Raw genomic sequence first — 10,056 nt, 5'->3', positions numbered from 1 at the left:
TTTTTTTTAAAACATAATTTTTTATAAAAAACCATTTTAATTCCAGATTTTTAAACAAAAACAATTTTTTGCACACCGTTTTTAATCCCGCCTTTTTCACACGCCGTTTTTTTTAGACCAGGTTTTACGTGTCGTTTTTTTTAACGCGTCGTTTTTACGCCCCCTTTTACGCGCTATGCCCCGCTTTTACGCGCCCTTTTTTACGCCCTGTTTTTATGCGCCATTTTTGCGACCAGTTTTTTACACGCCGCTTTTTATGCCCGATTTTAGGTGCCGTTTTTACCGCGCCGTTTTTCAAGTCCCGTTTTTCTGCATCGTTTTTACGCCCCATATTCACGCCCCTTATTTACGCGTCGTTTTATCACTCGGTTTTTTACAAGCCATTTTTATGCCCCGTTGTTATGCGCTATTTTTTTACAAAAAAAAAAACAATTTTTGTCAGGATTTTAAAAAAAAAAACATTTTTACGTGCCGTTTTTTACGCGTTGTTTTACGCCCCCGTATTTACGCGTCGTTTTATAACCTGGTTTTTTTACGAGCCATTTTTTACGCCCCGTTTTTACGCGCCGTTTTTTACACCCCGTTTTTTACATGCTGTTTTTTTTACGTCCCATTTTTACGCGCTGTTTTTTTACGCACACGTTTTATGTTTTTTTTAAGGTTTTAAACTTTTTTTACGAAAACTTTTTTTACGGTTTTAGACTTTCATTTTACAAAAAAAATTACAAAATAACTTTTTTACAATTTTTTTTACAAAAAACTTTTTAACAAAGAACAAGAATTTATACGAAATTTTTTTTACGGTTTTAATCTTTTTTTTACAAAATTTTTTACACACACGTTTTTTAAATTTTTAACGTTTTTTTACGAAAACATTTTTTACGGTTTTAAACTTTTTTTACAAAATTTTTTTACCAAAATTTTTTACAAAATTTTTTTTTCATAAAAACTTTTTTACAAAAGACAAAAATTTATACGAAAACTTTTTTACTGTTTTAACCTTTTTTTACAAAAGTCTATTTTTACACACTTGTTTTTTCTACTTTTTTACATTTTTTACGAAAACTTTTTTTACGGTTTTAATTTTTTTTTTTACAAAAACTTTTTTACAATTTTTTTACAAAAACTTTTTTATAAAGTAACAATAAGAGGAGAGAGAAATATGAAGAGAGAGAAAATGAAAAGACTTTAAAAAGAGACATTAATGAGGAGAGAGAGATGATTTGATAGTTTTAATTAAATGACTATATTACCCTTTTGGTTGTCATTATCTAATTGGTGGAGAGTGATTCTCGCGGTTCTTACAACTGGAGGTGGTTTTCATTTTAGCGGCCCCCTATATATATATATATATATATATATATATATATAGAGAGAGAGAGAGAGAGAGAGAGACTAGAGGAGAAGTTGGGTAGAAAGTGGATTTTTCCTAGAAAGTCTAAGAAGCAAATAGAATGCGACACGTGGCATTGAAGGATTTTAACTAGAAAGGCAATTATGTACTTTCACAATCTATTTTTATTTTACAAAATTATATTTAATAACTAACTATCCATAATAAAACCGATTTCCTCCATAATTTTCGGAATTTTTTGTTTTCGAATTCTGATCTCACGTAAATATCAATCATTCCTTCGTTTTCTTGCTCACAAGATTCATCGCTGATCATATTTTTATACGAGAGAAAAATCATGGCATCTGGAATCTATCAGCATGTTCTTGGTACTGTGTTTTAACAGTTAGAGGGTTCAAGTCAATGTTTTTATAGATCCCATAATATGAATTTGGTAACGCTGGATGATTTCTTGATATTGTGTTTAATAGCAAGCAGATTAATACCGTTGTGTTTTAGCATTCATGCTTGTAATGCTGGAGGATTTCTTGACGATGTGTTTTACCATTCATGCTGGTAATGCCGGAGGATTTCTTGACATTGTGTTTTAACAGCAAGCAGATTAATACAGTTGTGTTTTAGCATTCATGTTGGTAATGCTGGTAATGTTGGAGGATTTCTTGACATTGTGTTTTAACAGCAAGCAGATTAATACAGTTGTGTTTTAGCATTCATGTTGGTAATGCTGGAGGATTTCTTGACGTTGTGTTTTACCATCCATGCTGGTAATGCTAGAGGATTTATTAACATTGTGTTTTAACAGCAAGCAGATTAATACCGTTGTGTTTTAGCATTCATGCTGGTAATGCTGGAGGTTTTCTTGACGCCGTGTTTTACCATCCATGCTGGTAATGCTGGAGGATTTCTTGACATTGTGTTTTAACAGCAAGCAGTTTAATACCGTTGTGTTTTAGCATTCATGCTGGTAATGCTGGAGGATTTCTTGACGCTGTTTTTTACCATTCATGTTGTTACGATGTATGACATTTGTCACGATGTGTTTTCTTGATGTTGTGTTTCTTCATGAAGGATAGAAGGACGGAAGAGAGAGAGACGAGAGAGAGAGAGAGAAAGAGAGAAAATCGCAAGAAATGTGGGGTGGTTTGTGGAATGACAGTTATTTCCATATTTAAAACAAGCTAATGAGATATTTACCCCTGATTAATTAAATAATCCTATTTTTAAGAAACACATATTACCAAAATGTCACCAAGATGATCTCAATCATTAAACACACCCATTGGATGGCCTAGATCGCTTCCTAGACTTTCTAGAAAAAACACACTTTCCGTAGGATCCCTACTATATATATATATATATAATTTTTTGTTTTTGTTTAGTTTAGGTAATATTACATTATATTATACTACGTTATTTTATATCGTTTTATATTATAATATATTATAATACATTACATTATATTCTATTACGTTACATATTACATATTTATATACTATTCTATAAATACAGTTAATTACACAGATAGAATATAATCTAATGTAATGTATATAATATGATATCACATGATATAAAATAACATAACATAATGTAATATTACCTAAACTAAACAAATAATATAATATAATATAATATAATATAATATAATATGGTATTCATATAATATTAAAGATAAAGGTCGGTGGAGGACCTTTGTCTTTAAGGCCTCAACTTTTACAAAAAATGCATACTTAACCTCTATATATTTATCTCCTATTTCTCTTTTGGGTAAAAGACTTGGGCCGACATTAGGCAGGCACCCCTTTAAAGTGCAATGGAGGTCACCAACCTAGGCCATGGGCCTTCTTGATCGCCCATTGACCCCGTCCAGGTAAGTCTATATATTTATCTCCTTTCAATTTTCATATATTACAATTCTAATCCCTATATTTTTACTTTTTAACCCCTATACTTTTAGTTCTTTCAATTCACACTTTCAAACTCGGTAACTTAAGCATTCACTTTTAACTTTTGGTAATTGAAAACTTTGATCCGCCAACCTTTTCAACTTAATAACTTAACGTCTCATTTATTTGTATTGTTTTTACGACTTTAGACCATAGCGTCACACATTAATATACTTTTTTTATCTATGTCTAACCATATTAATGTCTAAATTAGTTTACGATTTTACACGATTGTCTAAAATATTGTTACAACTTTACACTGCAATGACGTTAATTTCACGAACGTACCGTGTGTAACAAAGTCAAAAACGTGTAATGTCATGTGCGGGCATCACATGTTATTTTCATCATTGTACATTGTAACCACAATGCTTATATAGGTTACACTGAGTTTGATCGGATACGTCAAACACATGTTTTATGTGGTTAACGCATCACATAACGTGTCGTCAACTATAAACAACTAAGGTGCCGCCGACGTAACGCGTTGTGTATCGCAATTTTAACGTACATGTCGTTTTAAAATTCACGTTTCAACGTAAATGACTCACGTTTTGACATAAATTTTTTTCCCAAGCGAGTCTGGTAAAAAATAATACGTTTTCTACTTATTTTGTGTACGTTCGTAAACTGTATTTGAAAGCAAGTCAGGTCAAGTATACTACGTTTTCATTCGATGGCGATGTAATTTTTTTAAATAAAGAGTCGGGTCAAATATACAGTATAAATACGAGTTATTTTAACTTTAGACGCCGCGACAACGCGCGGCGGGTCAAAATCCTAGTAATATAATATAACACAACATAACATAATATTATATAATATAATATTAATTAAAATAAAAAGTCGTAATAAAACTTTGTATGTCCAAATATAATAAAAGATAAAAAAGTGAATGTATATTATATTTGAGATAATATGCATAAGTTTTATATTAATCATATTTCTTTTTGAAATAAGTTATATAAAAAATTAACAAAAATAAATAAACATTGTCCCTATTACAGTGTTTATCCTCATAATAGATATTTGGTAATTGCATGTATATTAATTTTAGAAATATAATTATTAAATATTTTTATGTAGAATATTCTATAATATTTTTTTACAAATATAATAAGTTTTCATATTATTTAGAGTTAATTACACAGATAATCCTTGTGGTTTATTGAAAGTAACACTTTTGAGTATTAACAGGAAATTATGCAAGGATATTTTAGTCATATTACACTGGTTTAACAGAAAAATTAACTGCAATTAGCCTTAATACTCAAATGTGTTACAAAATCAAAACCATAGAATCCGAATCTGTTACAAAAAAAAGTTAGTAAATGTGCTATTTTCAGTAAACCATAATAACTATCAAATGTAAATATAATCTATTAATACTTTTTAGTTAACTATTTAAGATTTTGAAATGTTTAAATTAAGAAATCAATACGAAAGGGTAGATAAGAGACTTAAAAAAAAAACTGAGCTCATAAAATTGTGATGCGTGTTAGTTCCCTACTTATTATGTATAGATTTTAAAGAAAATCTTATAGATATGAATTAAGGTGCTAATTGTTTTTACCTTGAAACTAGGGACGAAAATTCTTGATACGACCCGTCAACCTGAACCTGACACGAAAAAAACAAGTTTGGGTTGACTAACACAACCCGTTTAAAAAAAACGGGTCTGATTCGGATTGACCCGTATAAAAAACGGGTTGACCCATTAACCCGTTTAACTATTTAAAAAGAATCTTTTATATTTTTGTTTTTGTTTTTTTTCGTTTCTATTTTACATGGTTAGTTATAATAATGTCTCATTTATAAATCGTCAACCTATATGACTCATTTAAAAATATGGATTAAACGGGTCGGGTTAAGGTTGAAATCTTTAACCCGAATAATAATATGGGTCAGGGTCGGGTTAAACATTTCAACCCACCAACCTGCCAACCCACAACCTCTCAACTCGTCAACCCAACACGATAGACAGCCCTACTTGAAACTAATATAATATTTAGGGCATTTTGGCTAAGCTTTTTGAAACTTATTGCTTTTTGAAAAGTCATTAATATAATATTTAGGGCATGTTTGGCTAAGCTTTTTGAAACTTATTGCTTTTTGAAAAGTCATAAGCTCCAAATGATATTTGACAATGAGGGTGTATGTGAGGAAAAAGCTAATAAGTCAATAAGTCACTCCATACTAACTTTTTCAAAAAACCAATAAGTCAATAAGTTGTTTCAAAAAGCTTAGCCAAACATGCCCTTACTTCTGAAATGCAAACTAGAGGGTACAAAAACTATGAGTAGGCTTACTAAAGCTTTTTTACAACTTATAAAGCATAGGTTGCAAGCAAGTGATGCATAATCTATATTAGGAATGAGCATGGTACCTATTCGGTACCGAAAAACGAAAAAAATTGGTACAGATTTTTTACCCGTAAATATCGGTACTGGTACTGAAAAATGAGAAAAATAGATACCAGTACGGTACCGATACTCGATATCAAATGTTCATCCATAATTTGTATATTTATTATGTGCCTCCTTGGTAATTTACATTAGGGTTCCCCGAGTTTAACTAAGGTGCTGTTTGTTTTTTGCAGACATAAATTGTCTGCAAGCTGATTTCATCTGTTTTTATGTCTGCAACTGAAGATGTGGTCTGAAGATCTGCAAGCTGAAAATATAAGACTGTTTGTTTTTATAAGTTGATACCGGTCTGAAGCGCATCAAACAATGACGTAACATTCACATTCCGCTTCGATCCAACAGAGGTGAAGAGGGAGGTCGGAGAAGGAGCTGGTCACCGGAGGAGGAGGGAGGTCGCCGGAGAAGGAGGTAGGTCGCCGGAGGAGCAGGGAGGTCGGAGAAGAGGTAGGTCGCCGGAGGAGGTAGGTCACCGGAGGAGAAGAGGGAGGTCGCCGGAGGAGAAGGTAGGTCGCCGGAGGAGAAGAGGGATGTCAGAGAAGGAGGAGGAGCGGTGGTGGGAGGGCTGATGTTTGATGGAGGAGAAGAGGGAGGTGTGAAGATGTTTTAAGAAAGGGATCCATAGCTTATTTTTTTAAGATGAAAAAAGCTGAGTTAAGATCTGTTTGAAAAAAAAAATCAAACAGTCTTCAAGGGTAACGTCTGCGCGCCTGCAGACATCAGCCCCCTTGAAGATGTTTGAAGAAAAAACAAACACCCCCTAACTGAGTATACTCTTTATGTGGGTTGACTTCTTATGTGCTTATTTGTTAGAGGCACATGCCTCTTAAAGAAGAGGTCTCAAGTTCAATCTTAGGCAAAAGTGAAAAAATTAGAATAGAATTATTGATGAATTAAGTATAGTAAGTGTTGTTATTAAAAAAAGTTATACTCTTTATGGCTTACACATTAAAAATTATTTATCATTTTTTTTCCACTTATCTCTTGACATATGGTCCACTTATAAAGTTTTTATTTTGTCATTGAAGCCCATATATAGAGGTCATTGACGTTGCTTCAAGGTTTAGTTTTTAAGGGTGTTTTTCCTTTTATAAGGTCTAAAATAATTTTCCGTTGTGATGATTCCTTGCACACATCATGCAAGGTGGCGACGTTTCAACGTTGGTATTTTCATAGTTTTAAAGCCCTACTCAAACTATGGGGTATTGTGGGGCGGGGATTGAGGGCATGAGTTGACACGTGGAGTTCAAGTCCCCTCCCTCCCTTCCTCACCGGTGAGTGACGTGTCCATGAGGTATGGCAGGGTGTGGGTGAACCGCGTGGCTTGGCAGTTTATTAAAAAAAATACAAAAAATTTAAAAAATACACACAACATTAAAAAAAAGTCTAAAATTTTATTAAATTCTTAAAAATTACAAAATTCATAAATATTACAAAAAAACCTAAAAAGGATTATAAAAGAAAACCTAGAGCGTTAGGTAAATTTCAAAAAGAGCGAGCTTGTCGAACGGCTTTCTCTCTTTGCCCCGAAACTCAATGTTCGCCACCGCCACCCGGTCCTCGTGGCTTAACTCACCGCTCGGAACGGCTTCATAGTAGGCTTTGAAACGATCAAGCTTCGACCGTAGCTCGTGCCATTTATGTTGGCACGCGTTTAAGTTGTCCCGGTCGTTTCCGACGTTATGTCGGTAGCTAGCAAAAGTTTCCGGCCAATAACGTGTTTCACCGGGTTGTCGGCCCTTCATTGCGTCAACGACGCTCGTGACTAGAGCTAGCTCTTCTTCGTGTGTCCAAGAGGTCATCGATCAAGTGTGTTTGGGTAGCTGGTTCGACCAAGTGGGTTGGGGTAGCGGTGGACAGCCAACAAGTTTGTTTGGGTTGGGTTATATATATAGTCGGGTGGTCGACTGTTGGGTTGGGTGAACCGCTTGGCTTGGCCAAACGGTTAGATTTTGAACTTTAAATGCCCCGCTATTATCTAGCCAACAAGCGAATAGGAGCCTGCCACATAGGATGCTAGCCCGCCCCACGCCTGGCTTTAAACTCCCGCCACTTGGGCCGCGCTCAAACTCAAACCCAACCGGGGTGATGGCTTGGGCGTTTTCAACCAACCCACGCCCCAACCCCGCCCCATACCCCACAGTCTCATGTTGGTGCTCCCAAATATAATAGTTTAATAAAATACAAACTATGTCTTTTATTTTATAATTATACATGATCAATTATTTCATAAGTTGTCTGTAGTATATTTCAGGAAAAAAAAAAGAAAAAGATATTTTAAATATATTTTCTATGCTTTTTATGGGTGTTGATGTTTGTGCATCTATAATATATAAAAATTGTTAAAGTACATCTTTCTTTATTTAACCCATCATCATTAAATCAGTCACTAACAAATCAAATCAAATCAAGATATATTTTTTATTTTATTTTTAAAAGAAATGATATTTAAATGTTTAGTTATTATAAAAACTATTTTTCTTAATATTCATTAACTTACCATTTTCATTATTTAGGTTTATATTAACTTGTATAAATTGTTCTTTTTTATCAATTTATACAACTCACCCATAACTTTGAAAATTTCGAAAACCATCCTTTTGGTTAACTTGTTGTCACACTTGCCGACATTTGAGCTAAAGCAGTGAGGGGAACCGCAATCATAGAGAAGTTCGTGATGAAACGGCAGTAATAACCAGCAAGACCAAGAAACGAGCGAACTTCGGTAGGAGTAGTGGGTGTATTACAATCCTTAATCACCGTGATTTCGGAAGGATCCACATGTATACCTTGCTCATTGACTATGTGACCCAAGAATTGAACTTCCTTAAGCCAAAATTCACACTTGGAGAATTTGGCATAAAGCTGTTCTTTCTTTAGTAGTTCCATTGTTAGACGGAGATGATGTTCGTGATCAGCTCGGGATTTCGAATAAATCATGATGTCGTCGATGAAAACAACGATGAACTTATCTAGATAACGTTTACAAACCCTATTCATTAAGTTTATGAAGACGGCAAGAGCATTTGTCAAACCAAAGGGCATGACAGTGAACTCGTAGTGGTCGTACCGAGTGCGAAATGCAGTTTTGGGGATATCTTCTTCGAGTACACGAAGTTGATGATACCCAGAACGAAAATCAATCTTCGAGAAGCATGTAGCACCATGCAGTTGATCAAAGAGATCATCAATACGAGTTAGGGGTTATCGATTTTTAATCATGAGTTTGTTGAGCTCACGATAATCGATGCACATGCGGAAGGATCCATCCTTCTTTTTCACGAATAGGACAGGAGCGCTGTGACATTTGTGTTCTTGTAAACACTGTACGATGTAGAACAATATCAAATATCAATGAAACAATGTGTCTTGATCCCAATATTTGTTTATTTGTGTTTGACAGTTTCACGTTTCAATTCTAGTTCGATTTCAAGCTCTTAATCACTTTCTGGAAAGTTATACGCAAACTGTTACGTAAACGTAATCAGTTTAACGCGACAAACACTCCAGAACAGTGACATAAGCTTAACATACCTTAAATAACCTTTACATAATTTAGAAATAAATTTTGAAGGGTTTGGTATGGCAAAAACAAGTTCATTCAATCACAGGGACTATTTGCGACAAACTACAAAAGCCTGCCAATTCGCATAGCAACGTACAAACCGAAACAAGATCATAAGCTAAACATATCCTAAATACCCTTTACATAGCTTAAAAATAAGTTTTGAGGGGTTCGGTATGCGAAAATACGCTTATTTGATCACAGGGACTAAAAGCGTCAAAACTGCGAAAGTATGCAAATTCGTGCATATCTTGCGTTCTGACCATATCCGTGTGACAACCCTCACAAAACCAGGTATCCGTACGACTTAATTAACTATTAATTGTTGCCTAATTACTGTGCTTAACTGAGATTATGATAAACTGCTACTTGATTACTGATACTTGTACATATCTGCATCATACTTTGATTTTTCTGTCACTACATTATTTACTTACTGAACTCTAGTGACAAACATGATGCACAAAAGCACAGTAGCATTTGAACGGATAACCTATTGAACATGCTGATATAGCCAGCATCGGGCAAACACTGCCTCTAAAGGCCTGAATGAGCCAGAAATATTTTACTACACCCATAGTGTGTGTAGGGATACAAGGGTTGTATAACTGTGTCTCTAGGAATAAGATACAGAGATTGGATGTGCCTAAAACATACTCTAAGCACAAAACACTGCACTTTTATCAGCATACTAGCTTCTAGCTAATTAATAAAGTGCCAAAACATGGGGAAATATTCCTGACACTTTGCAGAATAAATTGTGTCGCTAAA

General features: G+C 34.2%; 1 pseudogene; it reads right to left on the bottom strand.

Annotated features, from left to right (window-relative positions):
- Positions 1–3,033: 3,033 nt before the first annotated feature.
- Positions 3,034–3,229, bottom strand: LOC118492649 (annotated as a pseudogene).
- Positions 3,230–10,056: the final 6,827 nt, after the last annotated feature.

This window comes from Helianthus annuus, chromosome 5 (assembly GCF_002127325.2).
Source record: "Helianthus annuus cultivar XRQ/B chromosome 5, HanXRQr2.0-SUNRISE, whole genome shotgun sequence".
Classification (NCBI taxonomy): domain Eukaryota; kingdom Viridiplantae; phylum Streptophyta; class Magnoliopsida; order Asterales; family Asteraceae; genus Helianthus; species Helianthus annuus.
This window is presented reverse-complemented; position numbering and strand designations above follow the sequence as displayed.